Source organism: Callithrix jacchus, chromosome 5 (genome assembly GCF_049354715.1).
Source record: "Callithrix jacchus isolate 240 chromosome 5, calJac240_pri, whole genome shotgun sequence".
NCBI classification, from domain to species: Eukaryota; Metazoa; Chordata; class Mammalia; order Primates; family Cebidae; genus Callithrix; species Callithrix jacchus.
Genome location: NC_133506.1, coordinates 52,656,257 through 52,671,163, shown reverse-complemented (window position 1 = coordinate 52,671,163; position 14,907 = coordinate 52,656,257).

The following is a 14,907-nucleotide window of genomic DNA, read 5'->3' as shown; positions in this document are numbered from 1 at the left end:
GAAGTCCTGTCTCTTTCTCTGTCTGTCTCTTTCCCCGTTTCTTTCCCTGCCCTCTCTCCCTTTTGTGGAGACAGATAACTTTCTGAACACTTCCCTCCACTCCCCACCCAGCTTTTTTCTGTAATTACCAGGATTCCGGATGCTGGGACATAACAAAGCCTAAAGGAACCCGCAAGCATTTGACAGGGCCGTGGTCTCAGTTTGCAGAGCCACTGTCTCACAGCTTCCAGAAGGAAGCTTCTCAGTTCTGAGCAGGGCTACCCTTCAGGGCTGCACAGTGGCAGATAAGATTTTCTACTAAGATTTTAATGGAACCCAAACCCCTGATACAAAGGGGTGGCCTGCCATGGTCACCTAACAGCTGGGGGCTATCGGGGCATGGTAGGGGCCAAGTTCCCTGGGGAGTCTGAGAGCCACTGAGGCTGAGAGCTGTCCTCAGCTGCATGTGGCGATTCCACAGTCAGAGCCAGAGATGAAGGGCCCCAGCACTGCCTGCCCTCTTCTCCCTGAGATTATTAAATCTGTGGCTTCCTCTCTTTGCAGCCATCTACATGAGAAGACAACCAGGGCATCCAGCTATGGGCTGGAAGAAGCTGTCAAAGGAAATCGGCTCCAGTGGAAAAAAAACACTTTCAGAATTGCTTTTGGCCATTATACCCACCAGGGGGTGTTTTCCTGCACATCCTTGCTGTGTCTCCTGCTGACCTCATACCCTCTGCAAAAGCCACCTCTACCCCACCCATGCCTGCCCCCTCCACCTCTATACCGCCCGCCCCTGCACCACTCACCTCTACACCATCTGCCTCTACACCACCCGCCCCTGCACCACTCACCTCTACACCATCTGCCTCTACACCGCCCGCCCCTGCACCACTCACCTCTATACCATCTGCCTCTACCTCACCCACGCCTGCCCCCTCCACCTCTACACCATCCGCCCCTGCACCACTCACCTCTACACCATCTGCCTCTACACCACCCGCCTCTACACCGCCCACCCCTGCACCACTCACCTCTACACCATCTGCCTCTACACCACCCACGCCTGCACCACTCACCTCTACACCATCTGCCTCTACACCACCCGCCTCTACACCACCCACCCCTGCACCACTCACCTCTACACCATCTGCCTCTACACCACCCACCCCTGCACCACTCACCTCTACACCATCTGCCTCTACACCACCCACCCCTGCACCACTCACCTCTACACCATCTGCCTCTACACCACCCACGCCTGCCCCCCCACCTCTACACCACCCGCCCCTGCACCACTCACCTCTACACCATCTGCCTCTACACCACCCACGCCTGCCCCCCCACCTCTACACCACCCGCCCCTGCACCACTCACCTCTACACCACCCACCCCTGCACCACTCACCTCTACACCATCTGCCTCTACACCATCCACCCCTGCACCACTCACCTCTACACCATCTGCCTCTACACCACCCGCCCCTGCACCACTCACCTCTACACCACCCACCCCTGCACCACTCACCTCTACACCATCTGCCTCTACACCACCCACGCCTGCACCACTCACCTCTACACCATCTGCCTCTACCTCACCCACGCCTGCCCCCCCCACCTCTACACCACCCGCCCCTGCACCACTCACCTCTACACCATCTGCCTCTACACCACCCACGCCTGCCCCCCCACCTCTACACCACCCGCCCCTGCACCACTCACCTCTACACCATCTGCCTCTACACCACCCATGCCTGCCCCCCAACTCTACACCACCCACCCCTGCACCACTCACCTCTACACCATCTGCCTCTACACCACCCATGCCTGCCCCCCAACTCTACACCACCCACCCCTGCACCACTCACCTCTACACCATCTGCCTCTACACCACCCACGCCTGCCCCCCCACCTCTACACCACCCACCCCTGCACCACTCACCTCTACACCACCCACCCCTGCACCACTCACCTCTACACCATCTGCCTCTACACCACCCACGCCTGCCCCCCCACCTCTACACCACCCACCCCTGCACCACTCACCTCTACACCATCTGCCTCTACACCACCCACGCCTGCCCCCCCACCTCTACACCACCTGCCCCTCCACAACTCATCTCTACACCATCTGCCTCTACACCACCCGCCTCTACACCACCCACCCCTGCACCACTCACCTCTACACCATCTGCCTCTACACCACCCGCCTCTACACCGCCCGCCCCTGCACCACTCACCTCTACACCATCTGCCTCTACACTGCCCGCCCCTCCACCACTCCCCTCTACACCATCTGCCTCTACACCACCAGTCCCTGCACCACCTGCGTCTGCACCACCCACCTCTGCATTGTCTACCTTTGAATGATTTACTATTTACCTCTACAGCTCTGGGTCTTCTGGGCAGTGTGAAGCTTCTAAAGAATATTTATAAACCCTGGAAAAGCTGATCCGAGTGTGTGCTTTGATCACAGTGCACAGGGTCGCCGTGGCTACGTCCATCTGCTGCATTGCCAGCTTCTTGATGTTCTCCTCCATAAGACAGATGACAGTGGGCTCAGCTTTATCACCACTTCTCTGCTTACAACAATCTGCTCTCCGTCCTCCCACCTCATCCACATGTGTTAAGTGAGGCACCCCAGACCTTTTGAGGTCAAAGAAGGGCAGATAGACCCCAGTCATCCCAAAGAATGCCAATCCTAGGACTTTGCAGAAACGCTGGAAAAGAGGTGCACTCCTTTCACTGGGGCTGACACACCAGGGGAGTAAAGCCCACGCGGTGGGAAGCTGCCTGGGGATGAACTGAGGGATGGAATGAGACACACTTCTGACAGCACTATTCAAATGCCAGTTAAGGTCCAGCAGTGCCTGAAGTACACTACTAGACTTTTCAGTTAGACAAACCAGTGACAATCATTTTTATTTAAGCCAGTTTGGGTTGTGCTTCTGTTATTTAATGGAAAGACTTGCAAAGAATACACCGCCACAGATGAATTGCAGCCCTCTTGTGAGTGCCAAACACACGCCTGTGGTGTGGATCTTAGGTACCCCTCCATTAACCTACATCTAAACCACAAATTCCGTTATTCCAGGGACAACAGTAACTGCCTCCCCTCCTACACCCCCATCACCTGCTGAAGGAATCTGCACTCTTACAGCTCCCTGAAAGGACAGCCCAACCTGTGTCCCCACATTACAGCTGATTGGAGCAAGGATGACATCAGACTCTTGATGAGGCGCTCACCCCAGCTCCTGCACCTGCCCGTCTGCATGCTCCTCCTCCTGTAAGGGGTTTGAGCATGCACAGCAGCTGAACTGATGTCACCTGTCCTACAAGGGGGTCAGGGAACTCCCCTGCTTCACACAGATATCCTTGTTAGATTCCTAATCTTTTCAGTCATCTTATTTATAGGTATTCCCACTGGTGAACATTTTCAGTGTGGACTCTCCAGAAGCAAAGCCTTCTGAGGCAGGCACTCTCCGGAACCTGTCCTCAGTGACACTGGACATGGCTGTGTCCCCAGAAACCGGCACTGTTAAAGGCGCCAGTCATATTTATTGACTAACTGAAAGACATAGGTTTACACAAATCCACCAGTAAAAATCAGGATTGGGTACAGAATTTGCAGGGGCCAGTGCAGAATGAAAAGGCAGAGCTCCTTGTCCAAAAATTATGAAGTATTTCAAGACAGCATTAAACCCAGGGCAGGCTGCTTCTGAGTGTGGGGACCTTTGTGGGCATGGACACATGCCCGCAAAGCCAGCCCTGACTATGAGATTACTTTACAACAATAGCCGAAGAATAATTTCTTAACTAAAGTTCTTACTTCACCCAGTGCCCCCCAAGCTCAAGTCCTAGCAGGGGTCCACTGGTCTGAAGCCAGCTAAGAGAAATGCGGATGACACAAGAAGTCTTTTCTAAAGGCTACATTGATGCCTCAGGGCTCGATCTTAACTATTCTGCACCCGCTTTCCCTTCTCTTTTTGCTGGGAAGGTGTCTTCTCTTTTGGGAAGTGCTGGTGATTCTGGATGTAATGACAGAGTACAAGGTTGGAGACTCTCACCTACCGTGTTTTGGGAGCTTGCTTTGTACATTGCCCAACTCCATGGACTCCAGCATCTGAGAGGCATTTTCTGAAGAGTTTAGTGGGATGGCTCCTGTGTCCGCTCCCTTTCAGCAGAGAACCTGAGAGCATCGGCCAGCAGAGGGGGCCACAGGAATGCTGAATCCCCCTGGCAGGGTCCCACACATTTGGAGCTGCTCTCCCGGCCCTCAGCTACCAGGGACGTATTTTATTACGAGAAGAATTGGAATTCTATGAAACTCATCTGATGACCCTCCCTTTGGCATTTTCAATTAGCATCGTCGTCTTGGGTTAAAGCTTCTTGGTTGAAATCCATGGTTCTGAGCCCCGGCTGCACATTAGCCTCATCTAGTGAACTTTGAAAAAATAATGTCCTGAGCTCCCCTCCTGGCAATTCTGATTGAGTTAGTCAGGGTTGGGGCCTGGGGGTCGAAGTTTTTAATTTCACTCCTTATCCCTGCTCTTTAATTCCAATTCTAATGAGGACCCCAGCCAAACAGGATTGATATCAAAAAGTGGTGATCCTGTGGGAAAGGGAGTGAGTGTTTTTTTTTTTTTTTTTTTTTTTTGGCCTGGGACAACTGTCTTCACTGCCTTCTTAGAGAAGGATAGTTTCATCAAAGCACCAACAGGGCATGTCCCAGGCTTGGGCAGGAAGCCTTGGGTGGTGCCCTGCCTCATGCTTGGTGGCAACTGAGCAGTTGTCCCTGACCTCTGCCCAATCAGGAGCTGGTCCTGGTTTTCCTGTCTTGCCTATCGTTGTAAGCAGACCCACCCCTGGGAACGTGGCAGCCAGGTGTCTGGGCCCGGTAGACCCTGGGTTGCAGCTGCTCCTTGCAGCCGGCACATTGAGAGAACAGGCTGAGGTGCCGCCTTCTCCCTGAGCCTCCTCCAAACCTTCCTGCAGCTTGGTTACCAGCTAAAATATGATGACATGTACAGACTGCTTGCAAACGTGTTTCCTAATAATAATCTTTTCAACGAAAAGAATAATTCAAAGTTTATGCAAGGCAACAGAAACCCCAAATGACTCAAAAGGTATTCTGGGAGTGGTTCCTCCCGCTGATTGAATGAGTAATCCTTCTCACAGATTACACGCAATTTAATAAGAAAACAGTCTCCAGGGTGAAGTCGCTTGAACTCAGGAGCTGCAGATTGCAGTGAGCTGACGGGGAGTGAAGGTTGCCACTGCACATCAGCCTGAGCCACAGAGTGAGACTCCATCTCAAAATAACAATAACAATAATAATAATAAATTCACTCATTCTCCATCAGCAACTGCCGAGGCAAATCTCAAATTGCACAGCCCTGCTCACCTGCACCCCACACACTTCCCCACTGCCTCTGTCCTAAGATTGTTCCTGGCTAATATTCTGAAAAAGAGTTTGTGTCTCCCAGAATTACACTGATACAGGCACACCTTCTTTTACTGCATTTTGCTTTATTGCATTTTCTTTTACAAATGGAAGGTTTGTGGCAACTCTGCATCCAGCAAGTTTCTAGGCGCCATTTTCCCAACAGTAGGTGCTCATTTGGTGTCTCTGTGTTACATTTTGGCAATTCTCACAGTAGTCCAAACTCTTCCGTTATTATTATATTTGTTATCGTGATCTGTGGTCAGTGATCTTTGATGTGACTATTATAGTGTTTTGGGGAACTGTGAACTGTGCCTGTATAAGACAGTGAACTTCACTGATGAAAGTGTGTGCCCTAACTGCTCCACTGGCCATTCTCCCACCTCCCCGTCTCCTTGTGCCTCCCTATTCCCTGAGACAACACAGTGTTAAACTGAGCCAGTTCAGAACATTGGCCTCCAAGTGTTCAAGTGAAAGGAAGAGTTGTATGTCTCTCACTTTATTACTTATCGATATAGTTTTGGAAGCAGGATCTCTCTATTGTCCAGGCTGGAGTGCAGTGTTACAGTTATGGCTTACTGCAGCCTGGAACTCCTGGTCTCAAATGATTCTCCTACCTCAGCCTCCTGAGGAGCTAGGGCTACAGGCACTCACCACCATGCCCAGCTAATTTTTTTAAATCTTTTTTTTAGTAGAGATGAGGTCTCATTATGTTTCTCAGGCTGGTCTTGAACTCCTGGGCTCAAGCAATTCTCATACCTCAGCCACCCAAAGCTTTCTCAATTAAAATCAAGAGCTAGAAATGATTAAGCTTAGTGAGGAAGGTATGTCAAAAGCTGAGACAGGTCAAAGCCTAAGCCTCTTGTGCCAGTTAGCCAAGCTGTCAATGTAAAGAAAAAGTTCTTGAAGGAAATCAACCTTTCAGTGAGCACATGTATGAAAAGAAAGTGAAGCAGCCTGATTGCTGATATGGAGAAAGTGTAAGTAGCCTGAATAGAAGATCAACCAGACATAACATTCTGTTAAACCAAAGGAATGCTTCTAATTCAGAGCAAAGCTCTAGCTCTCTTTAATTTTGGGACGATTGAGAGAGATGAGGAAGCTGCAGAGGAAAAGTTGGAAGCTAGCAGAGAGGCTGGTTTATGAGGTTTACGGAAAGAAGCCGTCTCCTTAACATCAAAGTACAAGGTAAAGCAGCAAGTGCTGATGGAGACGCAGCAGTAAGTTCTCAAGAAGATCTAGCTAAGATCATTGAGGAAGGTGGCTACCCTAAACCACGGATTTTCAGTGCAGATGGAACAGCCTTCTATTGGAAGATGGCTTCTAGAACTTTCATAGCGAGAAAGAAGTCAAAGGACAGGCTGACTCTCTTGTTAGGGGCTAATGCAGCTGTTCATTTTACATAGAAGACAATGTTTATTTACCATTTTGAAAATTCTGCGGCCCTTAAGAATTATGCTAAATCTATTCTGCCTGTGCTCTAGCAATGAAACAACAAAGCCTGGATGACCACATGTCTGTTCACTGCTTGGTTTACTGAATATTTTAATCCCACTGTTGAGACCTATTGCTCAGGAGAAAAATATTCTTTTCACAATATTATTGCTCATTCACAGTGCACCTGGTTACCCAAGATCTCCAATGGAGACGTGCAAGGAGATAAATGTTGTTTTCGTGCTGCTGACACAACATCCATTCTGTAGCCCATGGATCAGGGAGTAATTTGGATTTTCAAGTCATATTACTTAAGAAATACATTTCATAAGGCTCTACCTGACATATATGGTGATTCCTTGGATGAATCTTGACAAAGTAAATTGAAAACCTTCTGGAAAGGATTCACCACTCTGGATGCCGTTAAGAACATTTATGATTCTTGGGAGGAGGTCAAAATAGCCACGCTAACAGGAGTTTGGAATAAGCTGATTCCAGTCCTCATGGGTGACTCTGAGGGGTTCAGGATTTCAGCAGAGGAAGCAACTGCAGATATGGTGGAAATAGCAAGAGAACTAAAATTAGAAGTGGAGACTGAAGACGTGACTGAATTGCTTCAATCTCATGATCAAATTTGAACAGACAAGGAGTTGCTTCTTACAGATGAGCAAAAAAAAAAAAAAAAAGAAAGAAAGTGGTTTCTTGAGGCTGGGTAAGGTAGCTCATGCCTGTAGTCCCAGCACTTTGGGAGGCCGACGGGGGTGGATCACCTGAGGGCAAGAGTTCGAGACCAGCCTGGCCAATGTGGTGAAACCCTATCTCTACTAAAAATTCAAAAATTAGCTGGGTGTGGTGGTACACACCTATAATCCCAGCTTCTTGGGAGGCTGAGGCAGAAAAATCGCTTGAACCTGGGAGGCCGAGGTGGCAGTGAGCCGAGACTGCACCATTGCACTCCAGCCTGTGCGACAGAGCGAGACTCCATCTTTAAAAAAAAAAAAAAAATGTGGTTTCTTGATATAGAATCTACTCCTGGTTAGGTGCTGTGAACATGGTGGAAACGACAACAAAGGATTGAGGATATTAGATCAACTCAGTTGATAATGTAGCTGCAGGGTTAGAGAAGATTGACTTGAATTTTGAAAGAAGTTCTACAGTGGATAAAATGCTATCCAACAGCATTGCATGCTACAGAGAAATATTGTGTGAAAGGAAGGGTCAATTGATGTGGCCAACTTCATCACTGTCTTTAGGAAACTGCCACAGCCACCCCAAACTTCAGCAACTGCCACCCTGATCAGTCAGCAGCCACCAATACTGAGGCAGGAGTCTTCACTAGCAAAAAGATTGTCTGAAGGTTCAGATCATGGTTAGCATTTTTTTTTTTTTAGCAGTAAAGTAGTTTAAAACTGGCTCACACCTCCTGTAATCCCACTGTGGGAGGCCAAGGCAGGTGGACCGCTTGAGGTCAGGAGTTCAAGACCAGCCTGGCCAACATGGTGAAACACTGTCTCTACTAAAAATACAAAAAATTGGCTGGGCTCCCCATGGTGGGTGCCTGTAATCCCAGCTGCTCAGGAGGTTGAAGCAGGAGAATCGCTTGAACCTGGCAGGTGGAGGTTGCAGTGAGCTGAGATTGGGCCACTGTACTCCAGTCTGGGCGATAGAGTAAGACTCCATCTCAAAAGATAATAATAATAAATTTAAAAATAAATTAATTTAATTTAATTTAAGTATGGTATGTTCATTTTGCTTTTGTCCAGGCTGGAGTGCAATGGCACAATCTCGGTTCACCAAAACCTCCCTCTCCTGGGTTGAACCGATTCTCCTGCCTCAGCCTCCCAAGTAGCTGGATTTACAGGCATGCGCCACCAAGCTAGTTTTGTATTTTTAATAGAGACGGGGTTTCTCTATGTTGGTCAGGCTGGTCTTGAACTCCTGACCTAAAGTGATCTGCCTGTCTTGGCCTCCCAAAGTGCTGGGATTACAGGCATGAGCCACTGCACCCGGCCTGTACATTGTCTTTTTAGATATAATGCATTTCACACTTATTAGACTATATCCTAGTGTGAATATAACTTTTTATGGACTGGAAACCAAAAAATTTCTCATGACTCACTTTAGTGCCATGTTCACTTTATAGCTGTGGCCTAGAGCCGAACTCAGCAGTATCTCCAAGGTATGTCTGTACTTTAAACAGCCAGGAGAGCATCCACAACTACAGAAACACCAGCGTGCAGAGGAAAAAGGTCATCTTTTTATCCTACGAGGCAAAATAGCCGATGGACTGTCAGACCTGCTCATTGACAGTGCACCTGGCCACCTAGGAGCTGTTTGGAAAGAGGTAGCGGGGAGAGGTCAAACCCCATGTCTCTCTTTTTAAAAATCCTCACATCTTTGACTCCTATGTATGGGATCCTATTCTAATCCAGAGAGTTTGAAAAATGCTTGAAACCTGTCCTGTAACACTACTGACACTAAGAGAGAAGAGAAACAGTGAGTAAGGAATTAAGAAAAACCAGGACAGGCCAGGCGTGGCGGCTCACGCCTGTAATCCCAGCACTTTGAGGCTGAGGTGGGTGGATCACGAGGTCAAGAGATCAAGACCATCCTGGTCAACATGGTGAAACCCCGTCTCTACTAAAAAAATACCAAAAAAAGTTAGCTGGGCATGGTGGCGCGTGCCTGTAATCCCAGCTCCTCAGGAGGCTGAGGCAGGAGAATTGCCTGAACCCAGGAGGCGGAGGTTGCGGTGAGCCAAGATCACGCCATTGCACTCCAGCCTGGGTAACAAGAGCGAAACTCTGTCTCAAAAAAAGAAAAAAGAAAAACCAGGACAAAGTAAATGTGCCTCTTCAAGCACTGCGACCTTGACATAGACCCTGGATCCAGATCAGGGCTCTGGCCCTTGTCTTTCACCTTTCCCCTCAGGGCACATCACTTTCCCCTCAGGAGTCTTTGTTCCCTTAAAAGAGTAAAAGCAGTAAGCGTCCCCAGAACGTTACTGTGAGGTTTAAATAAAAGGAACTGCTGGCCGGGCGCGGTGGCTCACGCCTGTAATCCCAGCACTTTGGGAGGCCGAGGCGGGTGGATCACAAGGTCAAGAGAACGAGACCATCCTCACCAACATGGTGAAACCCTGTTTCTACCAAAAATACAAAAAATAGCTGGGCGTGGTGATGTGTGCCTGTAATCCCAGCTACTCGAGAGGCTGAGGCAGGAGAATTGCTGGAACCCAGGAGGTGGATGTTGCATTGAGCCCAGATCATGCCACTGCACTCCAGCCTGACAACAGAGTGAGACTCCATCTCAATAAAATAAAATAAAATAAACCACTTTGGAATATCAAATCCAGGACAAAAAAAAAAAAAGAAATTAACTGCAGAGTCCCATGTCCAGGGGCTGGTATGCAGCATGGCCCCATAAATACCAGTTACTATTGAGTAATAAACATGGAAACCACAATATATTTAAATCAATCAAATGAAGCCTGGTTTATCCTGAGTCTCCATGTAGTAAAAATTGTTTCCAATATAATTTAGCCCACATCAGAAGTCAGATTCAAAATGAGCATTACAGGGAAACTACAAATTACATTTTTAGAGATTGGTCTATAATTATAGGCTTAATTAATTACGAAAGGGATTTGTCCTTGAAAAGATGTGTAAAACGCGTCCCATTTTGCACAAGAGAGATGGCCCGTTGGAAGGAATGCCATCATTCCTATAGATCTGCGAACCCTGGAGTTTCCACAGGCTTTGATCAAAAGGAGGCCCGCCTGCTGTTAGTTGGACATTCAGGATATATTGTTTAAAAAGAAAACAAAACAAAGACAGAGAAGTATGTGTTCTCTGGATGAAGAAAGTTAATCCAAACAAGAGGGTGAATTTGGAAGTACAAGTTTATGCCTTTATTTTCCCTCTCCCAGGGATCTTGGTGTGAACCTTCCAGACTTTCTTCTACATCTGTACGAACACCTGCAATGTGTAGATCGAATTTTTGGACTTGAGTTATTCTCTACACTCCATGCTGCAACCTGCTTTCTTCATTGACCAATATATCCCCGCTGTTCGGCACCCATTCTCGCAAATGCCTGCTGAGCATTCAGTGCGAACCATTTTACGTTTTAAAAATTTCAGTTCTGCTTTGCAACGTTCAGGTCTCAAAAACTGGTGAAAAAATGTAAGCAAGACAGGCCAGCCTGGGCACGGTGGCTCATGCCTGTAATCCTAGCACTTTGGGAGGCCGAGGCAGTTGGATTGCCAGAGTTCAGGAGTTCGAGACCAGTCTGGGCAACACAGTGAAACCCCCACCTTTACTAAAATACAAAAAATTATCTGGATGTGGCAGCATGCTCCTGTAATCCCAGCTACTAGGGAGGCTGAGATAAGAGAATTGTTTAATCCTGGGAGGCGGAGATTGCACTGAGTAGAGATGGCGCCATTGCACCCTGGGCGACAGAGCGAGAATTCGTCACAAACAAACAAATAAACAAAAAACAAGACAGTCTAAAATAAAAGTCCGCTGCCCCTGAGTTCCCCAATCCCCCTCCACAGATGGCCTGCTGTTTACAGGTGTGCAGCCCTGCACTCTCTGTGTACACAAGCACATGATTATTCAACTCCAGTTCTGTTTCGTTTTTAAGCCCACATGGGATCATGCTACAGAGACATCGTTGTACCTTGTGCCAAGAACAAGAGGAAAATTCAGCCCAAGTGAGAGTGATCTTACACAAAGGCAACTCTAAAATAACACCTCTGAAGTGAGGTTCTCCCGTGCTGGTACTGACTTTGTTTATTTTCGATTGGGTGTCAGACTCTTGCCCCATGGCTGCTTGTGGTTTTCTGTACTTTGGACCGATTCTAAGTCTTTCCTGAGAAGTGTGGTGTTCAGCCTTCCCTGAGAAGACACCAGCACTCTCTAAGCCCTTTGCAGGCAGTTACGGGTTTTCTTCCCCATCCCTGGAAATGGGCTCTCTGTGGAAAGCAATGGTGGAGATTGAAGGGCCAACCCATCCCAATTCTGAGACAGGAGAATCACTTGAACCTGGAAGGTGGAGGTTGCAGTAAGCTGAGATCTCGCATCCTGGGAACCCCCTCAGTCCCAGGCAAACCAGGATGGTTGGTCACGATGGGTAGAGAACAGCCTGCAATTGCTTCTTGGGAGCTCCATCAGTGCCCAGAAGGTTAAGTCAGCTACTTGGAACGAAATCCCTGGAAAGCGGACGCCGGGGCAGACAGTGGCCCTCTGAGGAGGGCGCATTCTTTTGCCTTGTGTGTTGAGCTGCCTTGATGCTGGTGGGAAGCTGTGTCCACACAGCAGGCAGCGGAATTATCCTGAACACTCTGTGTGCTCACGCCAGACTGGGTTGTGTTTGCACCCAGCATTCAGCTGGTGACGAAATGGCAAGCCAAGACACTAGTGTGGCGCCTGACATTTTGGCCTCAGCTGTGAGAGCCAGAGAGCCAGAACCCTGAACCCCCTTCCCTAGAACTTTCTCTTCCAGGTCAGGCCAGTTGACCTTCGATTCTGTATGGATTGTGAGCCCTGAGATCCCAGAGTCCGGGGTTGAGATCTGGCTCATCCCCAAAGGAATACACCCCGAATCTGGGAGAAGGCACCGGCGGGAGCGCACGCTGCAGCTTGATCAGGTTTCGCCCTCCCTCGAGGCACTTGTGAAATGATTTAGTGCAACCCCCGCTTCACTCCCTCTTCCTGTGGCCTGGCCCCAGCACCTCTAGGGAGGTTGGGAGATGTGTGTGGATGCTTACAGCAGACAAGGAGGGCTGAGTGGGGGGCCCAGGGACCCCTCGCTTGGCTGCTCTCGCAGCCACCTGGTGTCTCAAACATCTTCCAACCTCGGTGGGTCTGACTGTGTTTGGTTAATCATCCCTCCTCCACCTTGACAAGCAATACACACATTTCATCAGATAATCCCATGATGTGCAGTTATTCTATTTTCCTGTTTATCATCGGAGGGTAAAAACATGTAGCCCCACCCCTCACTCTGGGTCAAATCCTGCTTTTGTCACCTTTATTGTTTAAAAATTGTTTTTAGTAGTTGCAAAGGCAGCATTTAAAAACGGAGAGATCAAACTCTACGATCTAAACTTATTGATGCTGTTTTAAAACAAGAAACTGGGACCAGTAGTTCTGGTTCTGACAATCAGATCGATGAGCAGAGGCTCCTGGGAGACGGGCATGGGCATGGACCCTCCAGGTTGCTGCAATCCCCACCACTCCCTGCTGTCACACCTGGCTCTGTAGGCATTGGCAGCTGAGACCCTGCCCTTTACCACACTGAGCAGACTGAATTTCCCGTCTGCTCCTAGGTGTTTGGAGGCAAAGTAGCTATACTTTGTACCATGTTTGACTGCTGGGTACCTAGCCAATATCTCCCCTTCCTCCCTCCTTCCCTCCCTCCTTCTTTTCCACCTTTCTTTCAGTTAAATGACCATCTCTAGACTCCCTGCAGGTGGAGCCGGCTCATGAGGTGGAAGGTGGAATCATAGTGCATGCAGCTGCTCTGTAGGCTTCTTAAAGTCAAGTCGGCTCAGCTGAGAAGTGTGCCCTTTATCTCAGTGCCAATTCCCTTGCTTCTTTCTCCTGCCTAGAATAAGTTATGATGGTTGGAGCTCTAGCAGCCATCCTGGACCATGAGGAGACCTAAGAATGTAAAAGCAGAAAGACAGAAGGAGCCTGGGTTCTCAGTGACCAGGTGTCTGCTAGTCCTGGTTTGCTCTTCTCTAGACATCTTCCAGGTGATAAGGAAGTGGTCCACCTTATCTAAGACACTTAAATAAGGTTTTGAGTTCTCTGTTATAGGCAATCAAATGGAATTCTAACAATATACTCTTTAACCTCCATTTCCTTTCTTTAAGAAAGGAATATTGCAGTATGACTTTAGGTGTTTATTAGGGCTCTAACTTTGGTATATAGACTTGGCCATCTGAAAATTAGTGTAGAAATTGGTGCCCAGAATCAAGCTGATCCTGGGGTTCTATATATATCTGAACACGATGATTTCATCAAGCAATCCACTAAGAAGTTCAAAAAAGGAAGCCTGCAGTGGACGTGCACCCTTTCTTAAGGGTGCTGATTGTTTTCTTAGGGTTCTGCTTTGGGTTTCTGGTGCTCTTTTCCTCTTTAATTTTTTCTTAGGGCTGTATAATCTTTCTCACAGGAGCCCGGAACTTTGATTTTTATCCTCAGGCTTAAGCAACCCAAATATTTACTTAGCACTGAATTTTTCATTTGAAGATTGATAATTTCATTTCAAAATTTTCTTGGAATATCTAGACACAGACTCAAGAAAGTTTTCCCTAGTCCCTACATCAGCGCTGAGCAATAGAAGTTTCTGTGATGATGGAAGTGAAGTGGCTCCGTCCCTGCTCTGTGTAAATGGCAGCCGGCGGCCACAAGTGGTCTCTGAGCTCTTGAATGTGTGTAGTGTGCCGGAGGAGCTGAATTTGAAATTTCATTTAACTTTTATTGGTTTAAATAGCCACACGTGTCTCGTGGCAGCCATGTTGGATAGATCAGCACTAGCTTCTTCTCTGTAGATTATTCAAATTTCCTTTTAAGCTTCTAGTGGAGAATTCAGTGCCCTTCATCTTGACGTCTCCATTTCTAAACCTAAATATTGCCTCGTTCCCTCAAGCTGCCTCAAGTCCAGGTTTCAATCTCAGTTCCTCGGCTTCCAGCTGACATTTGGGGCACTTTCCTTTTCCCCTTGAGTCTTGGTTCCCTCTGGACACAGCTTCTCAGGACTGACCTCCAAATCGCATTAAAAGGCATGCCATATGCAGATAACACTCAGCAAATAACAGTTGCTCAGTGAAGAGTAGGGTCTTCCCTGGCCTGATTTACCCGTATTCACCTGCATAGCTCATCTCTTCTCTCACAGTTTCAGCTCCTGGAGAGCAGATTGCTGATTCTGTGACCATGTGCCACATGAAGACGTCTCAGTCAAGGACAGACCACATAGATGATGGGCTGTGTATACCATGTATGATGGTGGTCCTGTGAGATTATAATGGAGCTGAAAATTGC